The following is a 19765-nucleotide window of genomic DNA, read 5'->3' as shown; positions in this document are numbered from 1 at the left end:
AGAACACCACTTGTAAAATGTAATTATTCAGGCTAAGATGAATATCAGCAATACGGGAGGCTATGTGCAAAGGGAACAAAAATATAGCAAAGCAGCAGAGGCACTGCTGTTTGAAGACCAACAAAATAACATCATGGTGAAGACATCTGCAGCCGTTTCAAAATAGGACCAGCTTCCTTTGGGGAATGAGGATAATTTAGTCAAATAATAAAACAGCAATGAATAAAATCACAGCATTGAGTGGGTGAGCACTTTGAATTTTAAGCAAAACTGCTGTTTCCCATCCCCCACACCCCCTGCCTCTACAGTATATTAATTATGTGCAGAACGAAGAGGTGTTAGAATATGGTGCAATGTTAACATTTCGCGAAATTGAGTTGTATGCAAAGACATCTTTGGCATTAAACCCAGTGAGCGCCGGCAGTGCTGCATTTACGTCGGTCTAAAAATAGACACAATAAGCTACTTGGTAGCTTTAAGGCCCATTTATCTTTTGGTGTGCGTACAGTAATGGATTCAAGCATTCATATGTCAGAATGAAGGTTTGTAACTACACGACATTAAGCATCACTTAAAAATCCCAGAAAAGATCATTCAACGGGATAAATAACAGGATGTTGATTTGGCTGTGGAAAACAAAAAGCAGCCATCTCCATCCAGCAAATGCGGGTGTGTGAAAAGAATGCCGCTGAAAAGCAGCCTGGCGGGGACCCCATTTTCTCGTGAACAGTCACCTCCTGACAGATGTGCAAACAAGACCTGGAAACAGCAGCCATTTTCTCTTGAACTGCTCTGCTGAGTAAAACCCGCCTTTGAAGCTTCTGGTTGGGCTGCAGTCTTGAGAGGGGGAGGGGCGGGCTAGGCTGGGAAGTGTGGGGGAGGGGAACCAGAAGCAAGAGAGGAATTGGTGGAATGGGGGTAGGGTGATAAATAATGATCCTAAAACCAGGTAATCACAACAACAATTTGTGCACTTCATGCTGTGTTTTCCCCTCTGACATACAGCAGGAAAACACAGGGGGGAACTGATAACACTGAGGACCACTGGATTTATATCCAAAGACAGGCGGAAAAACACTGCACTATTTCAGGGAAATGACTTTTAAAGGGAAAAAAATAGTTTCCGCCAAAGCTCGCTTTGCCAATTTCTCTGTTGCACGGCTGTCTCTGTCGAAGTCAGTCAGCGGCGGCAATGTAGGTCAGCAAATTACCCGCTGGTTAACATTCCTTTAAGTCATGACGGCTAAGGAAATTACCTGCTGATGAGCAATTGCAAAGCTACAAACGAGAGGGCTTTCTCAGGCACAAAGACGTGAGACAACCCTGACCTAAAGCGACTTAAAGCGGGTTCAGCATGAAACGGGACATTGCGGTTATAAGCCTTAACACGCGATGGTCATCGTTATGACGATGCAAAGCAGTTTTCCCCAAACATAAGCACTGTCTCTTTTGCCGCTGTTGTGTATCTGAATTGTATCTGCTGTGTACATGCTCAAGAAATGGGGGATGGTGACAAACAAGGAGTTGCATAGTTTGCTGACAGGTCTTGCTTGATAAAGTAGTAGCTGCATTGCCATTAGCCCTACCTAGTAACTGACAAAACTGAAATTTTTGTGGTGAAATGGAAATTCCTGAATGTTGCTGAAAAAAAACAACCTAATAGGCCATCCAAAGACATTTTCCATTGGGCTGGTTGGGCATGGAGGAGGCAAACTTTTGGCAGCCAAGTAAACATACACGTAACACTTAAAATGATGTTACGTTTGGTGAAATATTGATCCAACGACATTTGCCTTCAACCACTTTTCATCATTTAAAATGCACAAAACATTTATTGTCGAGCTGAGCGCTGGCAAGACTCGTAAACAGGTTGATAATAAATAGCAAGTTTCTTCTTTTGATTTGCACTGTAGCTTTCTTGGAAAAACGATGCAAAGAGGCAAAGAATGAAGCCCCCCTCAGAAAAACTCAAGAAACAAAGTGTTGGAACGCTATGACTTTGTTGAAAGCACATGAATGGGGAACTCGCCGCCAGCCCGAGCGGTTCCGCCCTAGTCCCGGAAAAAGTACCCAGAAAGGGGGCTTTTAGTTAGAAGGTCATGCCCAAACACTACAGGTGGCCGCCTAAAGCGCACCATTTTCAGCTCGGGCTTCATGGAGACGGAGGTCCTCTGAGGGTATCAATGGTAAGCCAGCATAATTACCCAATGGGAGACCAACTATCCAGGCAATTTAAAGAAATACCAGATGCTACAAAAGGATGTTTGAATTTTCCAGATTTTGCATTTCATAACTTGGAATTTATTTTGTTCCCTAAGACAACATTTTCCCAGTGAGGCCTTTACCCAACCTGAATATTTTTTAGCAGTTTATTGACATAAACAGATGTCCAATCCATTTGAATCATGAAGGTTGGTGTTGCTGCCAGCCTCTCTTTGTTGAAATGGATTGGACATCCAGGAAATAGCAGCCAATGGGTAATCAAGAACTCATCCGAAAGTTAACAGTCTGTGCTTCAAACAACCACTCAGATTCGCAGTGTTTTTTTGCTTATTACACTGCTGGGAAACAAAGTCGCTCATAAGCAATTATTAAGCAGCTACGAACATATAATAGCTTGCTCTAATGAATAATATGCCTTTAGGTGAGGATATAAAATGGCCACAGCAACATTTTTCTTTAAAAAACCAAACCAAAGCGACAGGAAGTTACTGGGCAAATTGAATTCGGAAGGCGGTCTGCAGTGCTGAACACCAGTGCTTCTCCAGATGAGTTTTACATGGTGCAGTGCCATCAAGTAAGAAGTCATTATAGTTGGCTCATTTCAACAGCAGTATTCCAGAGTGCCTGCCTTTAAATTGCCTCCAATCTGACTCGTGTCTATACGGCTGTTTTCCTTTCACAACAATCCTGTGAGATGTACCTTATAAGGTCTTAATACCATAAAGTCAGACAGCTACATCATTTCAGACTCAAAGGGGAGGATGAAACGCATAAAATATGTTTTGACATTGAACAAATGGCCCCAAGGGATTAATCGGCAGCAAGTCGTCATTTATAGTGTTCTAACTCATTACCGACCAAATATAAGTGAGGTACAGAGGTACCTCTAGAAGGTCGAATGCTATACCCATTAATTCTAATAACAAATTAGCATTTATAAAAGACGTGCACGCTTTCTTACACATCTAATTTGAATGATTGTTACACAAGTACAAAATGAAATCAACCAGTAATGCAATTTGGAAGTAAACAAACAAACATGCTACCTGGTTGACAAAGATAGAGAAGCTAAACAATTCAGGGTTTGCTAATGAGAGCTGGCTAACATTTCAAGTGTACATTGCGATGTTTTTTTTCTTAGATTCGAAAAAACTGTGTGACAGACGTCTAATTCATTCAAAGTGGGAGGGTAAAAATGGATTTGGACATGTACTTCTGATAAACTCATAAATTCACTGCATGAAAAGTGCCACACTATTGGATGTCTCTCATGGACAAAAATACTAATAAAAGAGTTGAGTTCCATCACTATTCGGAAAATAAGTTTAACAAAGCTCCAGCTGAGAATTCAAAGCACCTGAAATGAAAATGACTGAAATGCACTGAGGTCATGCAATATGCTTGTTTGATTTCAAAGAGTTTAATAACTCGTTTGGAATATTTTGATTTTCAAGGTATAGTACAAAATGAAGATGAAACTATTTATTTCAGGAGATGCCATGGACGTTCTTCCCGATTCAAAGCTTATCCTATTTTTTGCAAAATAGCCGACTACACATGCTGTTGGGAGCAAGCATAGATAGGCTTTATGTATACAACAGCGTGGGGGTGGGTGGCAAAGAATATATTTTGCGTGTGGAGGAGATTGCGGAACACAGAGAGAGCCTTAGTGCAGCAAACATACAAAACATAAACCGCCAGCCTTAATGGCTCGTAACAATAAAAGTCAGATATCTTTTTCAATATCATAACTGTGATTTCTCCCGGGAATGCACCAAAATGAACATGATTAGCCAAAAAACTAAAACACCAAAAATTGAGTAATTCCTTCATTTTTTGGTGTATTTAATAACCTGTCATTTGTGCACTGTATGAATGTGTTGACATATTATAATCAAGTCATATTTAAAAATAAAATTTAACCACACTTGACTAATAGCAATATACAACCATATAAGCAGAGTTCTATCTACGCTTTTACTCTTTAACACAGATACAAATTTCCAATATCCAAAATGAAAGGAAAACTATTTATTTGATCATCAAATTTTTGTGAGAGCCTAAATTCTGTTTTGGAAATGTCACTGTCATAGAACGAATCTGATCTGATCCATTAGTCGCATATGTTTTCAGTATTATGGTGTTGACCGGCTGCTGTAAATCAAACATGTCCACTTAGTGGGTCTACATTTAGAAACTAATGACAGTAACAGATCATCATATAACAAAGCATTTATTTACTTATATACAAAAAAATTGATTTATCTTTTACTTGTTACATTAAATTGTGCATTATTTTTAATGGTCCAATAAAAGAGAGGCATATGTGGGCCGGAAGTAATAAAAGTAACAGGACATCCGAACTAGTATCCTGTAGGAAAATGCAGTTTTCACATCATGAATAAAGTAGAATTTAGGAAGAAGGGAAAAATACACTTAGGACTGCTGTCAATAGCAGTAAATGTATTAACAAAATGTCCATAGAATGCCAAATCTGCCCAAATTTTTAATTTTAAATAATACTGCAAGCAATGGTGGTTCAGAATCTCAACAAGTCTCGCAGCCATTTACAGAAAATGCTTTAGTATAAATGGGTCTATCGCAAAAACGTTTTCAGTCTATGACAAAACAGTAGTTACTTGCGGCCATGTCTTTTGTCAGTACAGTGCATTTATATTCCCGAGTGCACATCAAAAAGAAAAATCACGTCCTTGAGGTGGCAAGTCATCAACACAAAAGCTTGCTGCCAGCATCATGAGAACTCCACAAATAAGCTGTAAACACAGCGACATGCACAGCAGTGTGGGCAATACAAATGTTGCTATGGCAACCTCAAGATCTAGCTTCTCTGTCAACAGCTGCTCATGCCACCCCGAGCAGCCCCCACACTGTTCGCGCTTCCCTTCCATTCGACTCTGGGGTCAAACCAAAATACTCATCTTCATTCCCAGCCACGGCTTTTCTCGTATTTGTCCAGCATGATGCTAATACTACACCCACATTAGTGTGTGTGACAAATGCAGCAGACCCTTCTAATTCCTGCTTGCAAAAAATATAAAATCTTGTCTTCCGATCAATAATTCCAATGGGATTTATGAGAAAAATGAGTCAATGAAGCACATTTAAAAACCAGTACATTTGTGAAAAACATTCAGGGTAGATTTATGCTTAACATTCATTCATCTTCTGAACCACTTATCCTCACAAGAGTCACAGGGGGTGCTGGAATCTATCCCAGCTAACCACGGGCTACAGTTGGAGGACACCCTAAATCGGTGGGCAGCCAATGGCCTGGCACAAGGAGACCGAGAACCATTCACGTAGAGTATTCAACCAGGCTACATTGCATGTTTGTGGGATGTGGGAGTAAGACAAAGTGCTTAGAGAAAACCCACGCAAGCCCAGGGCAAACATGCAAATTCCACATTGTGAGGACCAACTTGAAATCGAACCTCCGACCCCAGACTTGTAATGCCAATGTGCTAACCACTCGTCTGACGGGCCAGCCTTGTGCTAAATGTCACTTTTAAAAAATGCTAATCACTTCAGGCAAATGACTGTGGCGAAAGAATCAAATATTATATTTAGACAAACAAAAGGAAAAAGGTTTGGCTAGGCTTTGGGAAAACGAAATTCTAACAATATTTATGTTTAGCCTTATAGTTGAAGACACCTGAAGTGTAACAGCCATTGAGCCAGTGTAATGACTGAACTGCCTGATGACAACAACCAGGCTGCCAAGATTGAAGTGTACTCTTGAAAATTGTAAACCTTTTTCAAAATTAAAAAGCATTGTAAATATTTAATTTGGTTGTTGCTCAGGTTGAGCATTTGCATTTTCTCTGCTCACACAACATTCTATCATGATAATACTGCCTGTCTGCTACAGACAGAAATATTGTGATCTTTGTCACAACTGGAACTTCATTTACTTGTCTTTGTCACTTAAATTAAAATAAACGAGAGCAAACAGTAGAAGGCTTAACAAAAAGTGGATTGTTTTCAAAGATTCTTGGTGACAAAGGTCGGTTGAAAATTAAAAGCCAGGTCTTGCTATCAATGCAGTCATGAGTTTGTGTAAGTATTTATCAATAATACAATGAAAATGAATGGAATGCAAATATTAAGTTTGGGTGTTGGTTGTACACTGAGAATTTACAGGTTACAGGCTACCGCAGTGCATCAATAAAAAAAGACGAGTCCTGTTTTGCAAAGCGAAATTATGTGGTTGGGATTATTACACAACACAATGATTAGTTTTGTGTGTTTAACTTTACTTTCAATGTTAGCTGGAAGTGGTAATAAATAGCTTAAAACCTACTAGACCTCAATTTTATCAAATTGTTCATAATCTTGTGCTTTTGTGTAATTCACGGCAAAAATCAGTTTTTCTCCTTATAGAACTTAATTTGATTTTTTTTATACAGTCATGTAGCTTAACTGAGATGCTGCAGTTTAAAAATGTCAAACCCAATTTGGCTTGCATTTCCACAGCGGGGTGGGTAGGACAAGAGTGTGACATCACAGCAGCTAACCGCGCCAACAAATTCAACAAAGAAACTGGGTAAACAAAGGGTAACAATGGAAGACATCCAACATTTTTGGCCATTTCCTTTTGGCGTGAGGCTATTTATAACAACAAGCTGATAAGCTTGGTTAGTCATTATGTTGTTGTTCCATTTCTGTTGTCGATAGGTGACCAATCCATTTTGACTGGAAGAGTTTCCAGTGACCATGCAAGGTCAGCCACACCCAGTCAAAATGGATTTGACATTCATTGTCATTAGTGACACCGACCGATATACTATATATCATATACATATACACACATACATATACATATATTTATACACACACCTTATTTTCTGAACTGCTTTATCCTCACAAAAGTCGCGTGGGGTGTTGGAGCCTATCCCAGCTGAATTCTGACCATTGGCAGGGGACACCCTAAATTGGTGGCCAGCCAATCGCAGGGCACAAGGAGACGAACAACCATCCATGCTCACACTCACCTAGGGAAAACATGCAAACTGCACACAGGTGGACCGACCTGGATTTGAACCCAGGTCTCCCACTGTGAGGCTAACGCGTTAACCACCTCGTCCACTGGGCTGCCCACTACTCTTGTTTTAATAAGCAAATAGAAGTGCGCTAATATTTAACAAAAGGTCACTTATAATAACTAAAAAAACGAATTAAAATTTCATTTATTAAGGTCACAGAATAGATCTATTCTAGGGCGGAAAGCAGGAATATAAATTCAGTTTTTCCCTACGAAACTAGAAAAGCCTGGCGATTGAGAAGCACACCAAGTTTTAGGTAAAAAATATATACATATATATATATATATATAGAAAAACAGGATTTTCTCTCGTATTACCGGACAAAATTAAAATATATGTTCTTTTAGTCTGGCAACTCTGTAGGCTAATAAAACAAGGGAAACCCTAAAATTGATGCACTGAAGTTGTGAGTCAACTCTTACATTCCCTACTCAAATGGTGAGAACGAATGCGAGTGTTCAAGCCATTTTGCAAGGGTGAAAGAAAAGGTAATAAAAAAAAATGCATGATCTCTCTGAGCTTGCATGGGTATTCTCTGGGGGCACTGGTTTCCTCCCACATGGTTGAACACTAAATTGCCCCTACATATGACTGAGCCTGAATGGTTGTCCGCCTCCTTGTGCCCTGCGATTGGCTGGTGTCGCCGACCTGGTGCCCAAAGTCAGCTGGGATATGCTACAGCACCTCCCGCAACCTTTGTGCCATGTTTTGACAGTTCATTGACATTGATAAACCTCCACTCTGTTAGGCATCCAGAGATTGTGATTATTGAGGTCTCCATTAATGGACCTTAGTTCCACTCTATAAAATGAGGGTACGTTTGTTGCATTGCAGAAGCCTTTTAAGCTTCAGAACAGTTGTGGAAAGAAAGAGAAACTGTCTTATTCTCTTTGACATTAAAAAAATCCAAAAGAAAAACAGGAAAACAACCGTCGGAGACTTTTGCCTCATGCAAGGTTATCTGACCTTGGTTCTTTGTTCACAAGGGAAAGTAACAATGGCTACAAAACGCTGTCCATTTTATTAATTACTATGACATTCCATAGAAGATCTTTGAGAATTCAGGGCTGGTTTGTGAATGAGACGCTCTGTTCCAGTTTATTATGGGCCTCTGTTGTAAGCAGTACTATAACCACTGTTACAGCACCAAGTCAAGTCATTCAGTCACTTCACTCATAGTAACATATATGAAGGCCAGTCTCTAATCAGGTCTAAAATGGAATTATTCAACATTAATCCTCCAGGTCTCCTTTACCATTTAAAGCCGACTCCATTCCATTGAAAGGCAGCAGGTGACAAATAATCACACAAGTAATGATCATCTATGATCTGAGAAGTGTCAAATTCCATGCAGAGGTTCTACAGTCATCTGCTGGAAATCATTTGTGCTCTTGGTTCACTTATAGAAGGTGTACATACACCATTTGGATGGAAAAATTGCATCTTAGGAGCAAACAAACATAAGGCACAATTTTCAGTACTGACAATTACCCTAGAGAAATTTAGAGTTCTTTTTAAATAAAGAAGAAAAGAAGGGTTCAAATTGCATAATGATAAAAAAAATACTTTTATGAACTTTTTCATCTCCAGTGCATTCATGGACATCTTTGATCCCAAATCTTGATGCTAAATTAAAACGTTTTAAAATGGATGGCGTCCAATCCATTTGAACTGGGTGGGTAGCAAAGAATGAACGAATGTTCACTTGCTGCCAATGAGTTAGGTAGGAAGATGCAAAAATATCCTCCATTAATACCAAGAGAAGTGGGAACATCAGGCTTAGTCACAAATATGATCAAATTTGTGATACCAGGCTCACAATAAGGATTATTTTACAATATATGGATACAACAATAATGAATATCTTAGTCAGGAAACATTCTACAAATTAAATTGACCACTACCAATAACCAACTGTTAACAAAACAAGCTATTTTCAACGCTCTGCTGTGAATTGAAATCAGTTTGTCACCATTATACGTCCAATTGATTTGAACTGGGAGTGAGGCAGGGAATGGACATTAAATTACTTGCTGCCATCCCTCCCACTTCGAGCATATCGGACGCCTATGGTAATCCACTGAGATAATTTTGGTTATTTCCTGTTGATTTTTGGTCACTTTGTTGATTTTCGGGCAAGCACTGGTCACATATCAAGAGGTGACCCAGGAATTTCCCCAAATAAATACCCAGTGACTGAAAATCAACAGGAAGTGACCTGTATATGATCGCAAATCCAGAAAGACTGCCTTTGACTGGGAGAGGGGGAAAAGAATTGGACATCAATTGCTATTAGTGGCAGTCACTAAGTTAAAGGAGACACTAATGTAGTGAAAATATATTGCAATATCAACATCTTGTCAAAACCTAAATCAAAAATAATGTGAAATCAATTTCACCTCAAGATGGCAATTTTTCTGATGATTTACATACTTTTGACACCCGAGTTTGTAAATACTAGGACTGCATTAAGGACTAGGAATAACTTTTTTCTTAGATAAGAAATTTTACAAATAAATGACAATTTCAGCAGTAACCTAATGCCCTTGAGGAGAAATTCTTATAGGTTAAAATGCAAGGAACCTGGAGCACAGTTTTTTAAATCTAACAAACAAGACAATAATGCAACAGAAATAATTTAATGTGTGGCTGCATATATCAAATAATTAGTTATCATAATTTAATGAAACTTCCATTACAGAAATTCTTCTTTTTTTTTCTTTGCAAAGTTCCTCATAAAAAAATATGCATCTCTCCATCCCACCACAATGGCCAACAAACAAATATGGGCAAATGATGTCAAAACTTTAGACTCTCTATTATAGCATGCCCACCAAATTCAAGCAGAATTTGTTAACAAGAAAAATGGTGCCAACTAGCCTCACAAACCTGTACTCATCAGCATTAACAGCAACTCCTCGGCATTCTAGGACTCCATTTAACTCCTGCATCTCAACACACCAAGAATGCAAATTTTCTTAATATCTTGCATAGCTTTTCATCGCCTAACTGGTTCAATTATCACTTTCTTAATACACATTTTGGCAACTACTTCTGTAGCCATAAATAAACTCTCTAGCACTGAAACCTACACAAACCCTGTCCTTGGGCCACTTCTCTTGGGCACTCTCGTTCTATTGTCGTCAGGTAGTTGTTAAAACCAGCGATATAACCCAAAATGTCTTCGCAGCGGCATTGACAGCATGAGTAAGCTTTGTTTTTTAACAACACACACAAATTTTAAACACAATACTGACTTAGTGATTTGAAAAGACTAGAAGGAAAAAAATAGTTTTAGAAACTGTTGGATGAGTTCACTGCAGTATTTATCGCCAATGATTTCACAGGAACAATCAAAGAGAGAGTCCAGTAACCAAGTGGTGCCCGTCGATTGGCTGGCATTGCCGATCCCGTGCCTGCTGTCCATAGTTAGCTGGCAGAGGCTCCACCATCCCCATGACACTTGTGCGAATAAGCAATATGGAAAATGAAAAAAAATGGGATACGAGAGTTGAAGCTATTATTTTCTTAACTGTGATTTTCACTATGAATGCCACTAAAAGGTGAGGCCTGTTCGAGTAAGTGACAATGATATCAGGGAATGAGTGTGATGATTTTTGGCATTATTGAACTTCCTAACACAGTCACATGATGTTTCATATCAGATCTTGAGTATATTTGAGCACACCAACTAAATTGGGTAGTGTAGACCTGGCGCCCATATTTCATTTTGGGTCATGAATGCCACATTTACCATTACTATTTGGTATACAAGTATCACCTTCATGACTCAAAATATTATATTTTATATATATAAATATATACACTTATACATATATATACATACATACAACTATGGGCAGTAGGCACGAGAACACCAAAATTATTTCCCCAATGTTCACATCGCAGCATATGCTTTACTATTCTAATTAGTGGTCAATGTTCGAAAGACATATCTGTTCCTTCAGTGAGAACTTTAGTCTCTCTCTCTTGCTCTCTCTCTGCCAACAACAACTTCTTAAGGCTGCCTTGCGTGACATAAACAGCAGTGACAGGAGCTCATTAAGTGATACATTGATCTTGGACACGTGTGCCACAATTACATGCTGTCTCAGCTGACTCCCAACTCACCCAATGACTACACTGAGTTTCTTATAAAGGGTTAAAAGGGCTGTCATTAACTGAAATATTAAAGGCATGTTATACTTACCAAAAACAAAAAAACTTTAAAATGCGTCACAAAAGCTAACACCTGTTGCTTGGTCTTGTTCCTAAATTATTTATCAGAGGAGTGAGTGATACACAATAACAAAACTGAAGAGCTGACTGCAGTAAAATGGCAGAAATTAATTTGCCAAAAGTGAGCAAACAGGCTTCTTCTCCAATGAAGCTTTACAAGCATCAAGTTCTAACTTAACAGGCTTTCTGAAATACACTTTTTTATTTTATTTTTTTAAAGAATTGTACCTGAGCATTTGTATTGATTGGTGGAAGATATATCAAACTAACCATATATGGACATTCTAGGATTCCAACCATAATTTACATTATTGACAAAAATACCATCTAAATCTCATTAATGATTGTCAGTTTACATTTGCTGGAATGCAGAAGCCAAATCCAAATTGTTTAGCTATGCACTATAAAGCCAGCATCACATTCTTCCACAACTTCAACCGCTTCTTGCTGCAACTTTTCATTTCCATTTCTTCGACTCTAAGTAATAGAAGAGTCCAAAAGTATAAACAACCAAACTAAGCCCGGAATAAACGTAAATAAATATTCTGGCCTTGATGTGTCCAGTACTTGTAAGGACGTTATTTCTGAGTAACCGCTGAGTCTGACAGTTGGCTAGAAGCCCATGTGGACTGCATGTCCCCGTTGGAGGGAGAGATGAGTAACCCCCCCCCCCCCAATGGCCTATCATAAGTAAATATTACAATAAAAATATTTGTACAGCTTGATACAGACATTGCAGCAGCGAAAGGCTATCTCTGGTTTTCTCTGGGACTTCCTTGCCCTACTTTGACACAGGATATAGAATTGTTTTCAACATGCGGTCCTTTCAAACCAATCAGTGAATTTGCTATTCCCTTGTAGGTGAATAGGCTGAGACCCCTAACAGATTGAAATGGCTTCACCAACAATGAGCGATTATAATCTTAGGGTCTAAAGTTTGTTTTTAGACTAAAGTGTTTCATTCAAATAAGGTAGAAACAAAGGTAGATGACATTTGAATAACTGTATAATGTATAAGTGAGTCTAAAATAAAATAATTGCAATGAATTGTGATTTTGAAGAAATTACACAACAACAAAAACATGACAAACTGAAGGACCCCTCCATGAGGCGCATTAATGACATTCAATGTACACACTATCAAAGTTAGTCAAAGGCAACATTAGAGTAGTTCCAAGCCAGTCGTAAAACGCCATTGTACTTTTAATGGCTGGCACTAAAACCATTCCTTAAAATGACCCCAATTAAGGGTTCATGGCAAATGCTCAACTTTGGTGAGAAAGCTTGCCAACAAGTTGGTAAAGTAGATGACTTTAGATGAGAGTCACACCATTTCTGTTGTTGTTATTTAATAATGGCTTTGATTGGTATTTAGAATGGTTAACATCGGTCAAAGTAGTTCAAATGTTACCTATCCATTAAATTTGAAGTATTTGGCTTAGTCATGATATTGCTTGCTCTTAGAAGGCACTAAGTTAACTAATTCTTCATGTGCTCAATTTTATAACTTTGAAACAAGGATCACGATAAGATCAGTTTTACATTAAATAAGAGGATTTGTATGGCTCCAATGAGACGTACTGGTCCGATTAAGAGTTTATACATAGAAATCCCACATAGCTGTGTTTATTTTGTTTCAACTGCCACCAGTGGTGTTTACACCCCGTCATTTGGGAGTTGTAACCTTAGATGTATTATACAGTAACATGAACACTTTGTTGAAAACTGAGAAGCAACCTATAGTACAGTTGAAAGGCCCTCCCCTCCCCCACTCCAGTGCTTGCCAAATCTGCATGGCAATATAAATATTTATCATATTTCAAAATGAGACAAAACCAGTTTAAAGTAGCAACAGATTAGATTAGTTAATGTTTAAGCTTTGTGCTTTTGCAGCTACAGTACTTTTTGGGATATTGTGGAAACAATTTAAAAACTTAAAACTTGTTTTTGTGGTTAAAGAGGGCATCAGAAGGAAGTGTAAACATCCGCACGTGTAAGTAGTAAGAAGTTTTAAAAAAGCAAATAGGGGAATTAAAGGTGGAAAATTAGGGAAATGAAAGGGAGACAGGGAGGAATTTCAACACACGTGTGGAGTCAGTCGATGGGGGATATGAGCCGGTAACCATACATAAGACATTGAGCGCCATAGGCACTCGTTTCTTCATAACAACAACAATAACAAGAAATATGAACTTGCGTTATTTTTTATTTAGCAACTTGAAAGCGTACCTTTTGAAATTACCAGAGTGAACTCGTGGTGTCCACCGCCGCCGCCTCTTCCTCTTCCAAAAGGAGATTCTCCAACTTCAAGCTAGCGACGACTTTCCTCCCATTTTACTCAGCGTCATATTTCAAATTCCGACCGCCGGTGTCTTTTTTTCTCGGGGCGGGGGTCCGGGGGGTCAATTTGGCTCCGTCTCCGGTGTTGCTGTTGGGGGAGGGGGAGAAAATAATAATAATAAAAGCCGAGTTTGCGCGTCGCCGCAGCGGGCTACTACGGAGGAGTTCGCCGTTCACTGAGGACGGCGGGGAGGCGAAAAGAGACAGCAGCAAGCAGGCGCTCAACGCCAGTGGTTGAGAGACATTCAAATACAACGTGAGAGAGAAAGAGAGAGAGGGGGAGAGAGAGAGTAGGAGCGAGGAGATGGGGGATGGGAACTTGCTTCCAACTGACCTTAAACCTGAATATTCAAAGCTCGTATACGTAGCGAATATGAGTACTCATTCACTACGTCTTCCATTTTGTGTCACGTATCTCACACGGCAGCCATGTTTGTCCATCCTGGGCTTTTATCAAACAAGCCCAAAAAGCTTCCAATGCGGCACCTTACCGAAACCACAAAGACACTCGTGTTTCCGCGGGTGTCGTCATTAAATTCACACTCGGTTGTCCACGGTCGTAAAATAGACTTCTAGTCTAAAATGACAGCGTTTACATTGGTGGAGTCTAATGCTAGAGTGTCACAGTGGAGCATGTTAGCAGCAGGCCTCGAGGCGAAGTTCCCCTCCCCCACTCGCGAGGCTTCTCTTTTTCGCCTGCCTGGTCAACCCGCTGCTTGATTAATTCTCCTTTCGCCTTGCCCAGTCATTCAGATTTGGAAAGTAAATAACAAGTTGACATCATTACGGCTCTACACTAGTGTGACACATTCTTTTCCTCACCGTAATGGTCACAATAAGTGCGCAAAATTTTGCTTTGTATTCCATATCGAGGAGATAAGGCAGACGAATATTTTTGTGGTCGAAAAATAACCGATTATTTATTTTAGATTAGGCAACTCATCTGCTCATACAAAATTCACACACGTTTCAGGTGTAAATTTGTATTGGAATGAAAAATGATTCTAAGATAAACTGGGTCATGAATATCAACTACGTAGTTGTTTGCAAATGGTTGATTTTTTTATTTGAGGATAATTAACAGTTTATATCAAGGGCAACAACATCTGAAAACCTTTACCATTTGTTTTTTAAGGCACATTAAAAATAAAGTTAAAGCAAATGTTTACTCGTTTAACCTTTTAGTTTAACCTTTTCTGATTTTTAAATTCAGTATATTAGTAAATAAGGTTATCTGTACACCCTCCAATGGTCAATCTGACAATGGATCAATTGGTGAATAATTGTTTATTGAAAAATCCTGTTATTTGACGTCACTTGGATATTTTGTGATTATTTTGAATCACAAGTGAACATTTGTAATATGGACACTAAATTGATTATTAATAGCATTTTTCTCCAATTAAATTGTATTAAATATGATGTTTACATGGCCTGATGGGCAATTTAACCTTTTTTCCATCACATTATTAATACTTTTAAAATTTACAAACACATTCTAGTTTGAAATATGATTTCTGATGTTATAATTTTACGTCATTGCACTGTTTTACATATTTACACACATGTATAGCGTTACAACATACTATTAGAATTTTTCTAATTAAAAATTCCTGAATTGAATTTTCACCCTCCGCTGTGCTACGACCATTAGAATTTTTTCCAAAAACTAAATTAATCATTTTCCTGACATTTACTTCACCGCTGCTACCTCATCTTATATCATCATGTTGTTTTGACCCTCGCTTTTCAAACCCATCAACCTTTTTACTCAACCCGCATGCACGACTGCTTAAAATCCACACATTTACCAGAGAACTCACTCGAGTCACACGTCCCCACCCGAGAACATTCACAGTGCGCTTTTATCTGGTGGTTTACGGTAATAGCACTTCCTGCCAGAGTCTGGGCTGACCTCCTAACAAAGAACAGGTTCAATGTGGCTCCCATCCCCCATTGAGGGGGAAGCTGATGAAGGTCACATGACCTCTCTAGACGGCACTGAGGAGCAATGGGGATACATATGACTGGGGGAAGGGCACAGCTAGACAGTTGTGGAGCTATTAGGAAGGCGTGGGGGAAAATCCAGCATGGGGATATCTCTTCCTCATTCAGCCCATTGACATATTGAAATGAGTTGCCTCTATTTCGAGCTCAGGCCTAGTGGAGATTCGGCGTGTGTGTACGCCATTTGTCAGAGAGTGAGCAGAGTGATCTTTGTGTACACAATGTACTACAGCTCCCTTCCCCCCGCTGCTCCCATCTCCAGCGGCTAGACATGGTTTCTGTGGCGCACTGTTATGTCATAAGGCGCGCACACACTCGTTTTTCGACACAAAGCCAAGCCGAGAGTAGGAAAATGGCCAGATTATTTTGCGAAAGGAAACGAAATGGGGAAGTCTGTGGCAAAACAAAAAAAAATGTGTGCGTTATATAACAAGCGATATCGAAGGCAGCTCATTAGCATTGTTTTTGTTCAAGGGTGGGGAAGGTGTGGCGTGGTTCAGTTTAGTACATGGCATGATTCGATGGGAGCCAATGAGTTCAAGGGGTATACAGTAATCCCTCGAATATTGCGGTTAATATAGACCAAAAATGGCCATGATAATCGAAAAATGTCAAAATAGGGTCACCCCTATGATGACAAAAAATAAATTCAGTGCTGAGTTCTAGTAGCAAGAATGGCTTCTGCTTACGAGTTTCAGCCTGGATTTTCACATTTTTATGAATTAAAAAAGAGCACATAATAATAATAATTAATAGCGGGCCGACCCGGCGGATGAGTGATTTTGTGGCGACCTCACAGTGGGAGACCTAGGTCTAAAACCAGGTCGGTTCACCTGTGTGGAGTTTGCATGTTCTCCCCGGGCCTGTGTGGGTTTTCTCTGGGTAATCCGGTTTCCTCCCACATTCTAAAGACATGCAAGGTAGGCTGATTGGACACTCTAAATTGCACCTAGGCATGAGTGTGAGCGTTCTTTGGATATAGGCCAATACAATATTATGTGCACATTTGCCACCAGCTATCTTTCAGATACATCATTATATAATGCAAATCAATTTGGACATTTTGTGGTTGGAACATTTCAGGCATTTGAACAGAATCTCTACTCATTGAACAAGGTTTTGTTTAAAGCAACCCTACTGAAATGTATTAGGATACCATGTTTTTGTAATATCACAGCTCACCAGATATTAGGGTCATGCGTTAAGTCAGAATTTGCACTACTCCTAGTAACACAAATAGAGAATATTTTTGCATATTCCATGTTAATTCATTGGCTGTCTTGGGTGGTGCTATACGTATGTCCAATCCATTTGAAGTGGAGGGCTTGCAGTGAATAAACATTCATTCATTTGAATGTTTATCTTTATTATCTCTAGGCTGATGAATCGTTGAGGGAGCAAGCTGGACTGGCGTAACCTAGTTTTGCATTCATCTTTTAAAATTTTCCTATAAATACAGTATTTACTGTTAGCAAATCGTAACCGATTATCAAATCTCATCTATTTTCAAAGGTGACAACATGAGTATGAAATCCCTTTGCTATTTTAGTGAAATCAGATTCAGGACCTTGATCATAACATTAAACAAACACAAAGGAATCTTCTATGTACTGTATAAATGCCTAGCATGCATTGTGCAAATAGTCACTGGAAGATGGGAAAGCATAAGAACAAATGATATAGTACGTATATATTCATATTTGTATGTGAAATGAATACCCATTTTGCATTTCACATCTGATTCAATTGTATAAGTGTTCCTATTGAAATGTCTAGCGCATTTCAGTGGGCGTATGCACTGCAGCAAAGGGATTAAATGAAAGCACATGATGTTGCCACCATGTGATATTGTATTGTGCTTTCAGCTGCCTGCTTTTATGTTCGCTCAAATAAATACACACACACACTCACATATATATATATATAAAGATATATATATATATATATATATATATATATATATATATATATATATATATATATATATATATATATATATATATATATATATATATATATATATATATATATATATATATATATATATATATATATATATATATATATATATATATATATATATATATATATATATATATATATATATATATATATATATACCATATACATATATACCATATACCATATACCATATACATATATACATGTGTGCATACATATGTGTATATATAAATATACATATGTATGTATATTGTTTTTGGGAATCTGTCTATATTTGAACTACTCTATACACCCCACCTTAAATAATATTAGGCCATTTTTTTAACATTAATGTATAAAGTATGTTTTTGTTACCATGACAACCCTTTTGTTTTAGGATGCCCCATTCTTTCCCCACCGTAATCATATTCCTTTGACAGTGGAAGAAGGGGAGGGGCAGTCTTGGCAAGAAGGCGGGAAATAGCTGACAGATGTCAGAGATTCCAGAGTAGAGGACAGAGGTCAAGGGTTGGTGACCTGGCCATACAAGGGTCTCCCTCCATGCCCTCTGCTCTACAATGGTAACCAATGACTTTACAATGTTTTCTTCTTACAGTCACTTAGAAGCAGCACTGGGTCGGAAATCCCCCTCAGGCGGCTGCTATTTTCATCTCCTAGGAGCCTTGTCTTTATTTACCTTTAAATCTTCATTACGGCCAAAGCTAAACGTTTGAATGAAAGAATATACAGCTTAAAACCAGAAGCAAAGGCAAGAATATAGAGCAAAGAATTGGGAGTTATTTTGTCTGCTAACAAAATACATGATCTGCCATAAATAATTAGTATCATTAAATTATTTACTGCCATTGACGCCAACAGTTGTCCAATTTTTTTTTTTAACTCTAAGATTTTCTTACTGAAATTGCACTTTAGTATAAGGAAATAATATTAATTCATTCATTTTCTGAACAGCTTACACCCTACCCAGTGAGGACCAACCTTAGATTGAGCTCTTGACGGAGAACTGTGAGGCCAAATGTTAACCACTCAACCACCACGCCACCAGGTAATACTACATTCATTAAATTAAAAAGTAAACTATCTGGCAACAACACATTGACAGAGGAAACTGTATTCCAGTTTATTATTATGAACTATGGGAAAAAATACAAAGGTTCAATAATGACTAAAAACAGAAGTATAACATTTAAATTATAACTTCATGTGGAAAATGAATTTCTCCAGCACTTTTATTGACGGTGATAGATGTCTATGTATTTTGAATATGAGTTCTCAATGAAAGTTAAAATAGATTGTATTTCCTTTTTTTGGATGTATAATGAATCCCAATTTAAAAGAATGTTTTCTATCAAGAGGCTCAAAAGAGAGAATTTTTAATTTTTTTAAAGTCAACGTCTCTCAGCATTTGGTTACAGTTGTTGATTCATTTGTTATACCATTAATTGTTCATTTGTTGCTCAATATTTTTTTCATTATTCAAACCAATTAGTTATGATACAAATGCATCGAGGTCAGCCCTAATAATCATGAAAAAAATGTTTGTATAAGTGTGACAAACAACCTAATGAGCTTCATGTCTTCCATAGAGAATTACTGCCATTTAATCGCACATAGTGCAATAGTACAGAACAGCAGCTCTGTGGCTTATTTTAATATGAAATTGCGGGTTATGTGGACTTAAAATTCCCCTTTTAAGAGGACTAATGAACACTGATTACAACTATGTAATCCACATGCCTTCTCCTAAAAAGGTAAAACTGGAAGTCATTCAAAACATTTATTTTTGGGATTTATTCCCAGCTCAAGCCTCTCTCATTTCTCTTCTCGAGGGTCCACGTTACATCGATCATCACAGAGGCGTCTCCATGGAGACCATTGTGTGAGTCATAACCTCGGCAATGCTTCTACGGTGTATTCAGTGAATAATTAAA

At 38.3% G+C, this 19765-nt stretch overlaps 1 protein-coding gene across 1 annotated transcript in view; it reads right to left on the bottom strand.

The window, feature by feature from the left end:
• tbl1x (transducin beta like 1 X-linked) overlaps positions 1-14621 on the bottom strand; it is a 28410-nt gene extending 13789 nt beyond the window's left edge. The window contains exons 1-2 of the mRNA XM_077728251.1: positions 14200-14621; positions 13755-13953 (exon numbers count right to left, since the gene is read on the bottom strand). The gene's annotated coding sequence lies outside the window, so the exon portion shown is untranslated. The remainder of the gene's footprint in view (positions 1-13754; positions 13954-14199) is intronic.
• Positions 14622-19765: the final 5144 nt, after the last annotated feature.

Source organism: Stigmatopora nigra, chromosome 11 (genome assembly GCF_051989575.1).
Source record: "Stigmatopora nigra isolate UIUO_SnigA chromosome 11, RoL_Snig_1.1, whole genome shotgun sequence".
NCBI classification, from domain to species: domain Eukaryota; kingdom Metazoa; phylum Chordata; class Actinopteri; order Syngnathiformes; family Syngnathidae; genus Stigmatopora; species Stigmatopora nigra.
The sequence above is the reverse complement of the archived record's forward strand: the minus strand, read 5'-3'. Positions and strand labels throughout refer to the sequence as shown.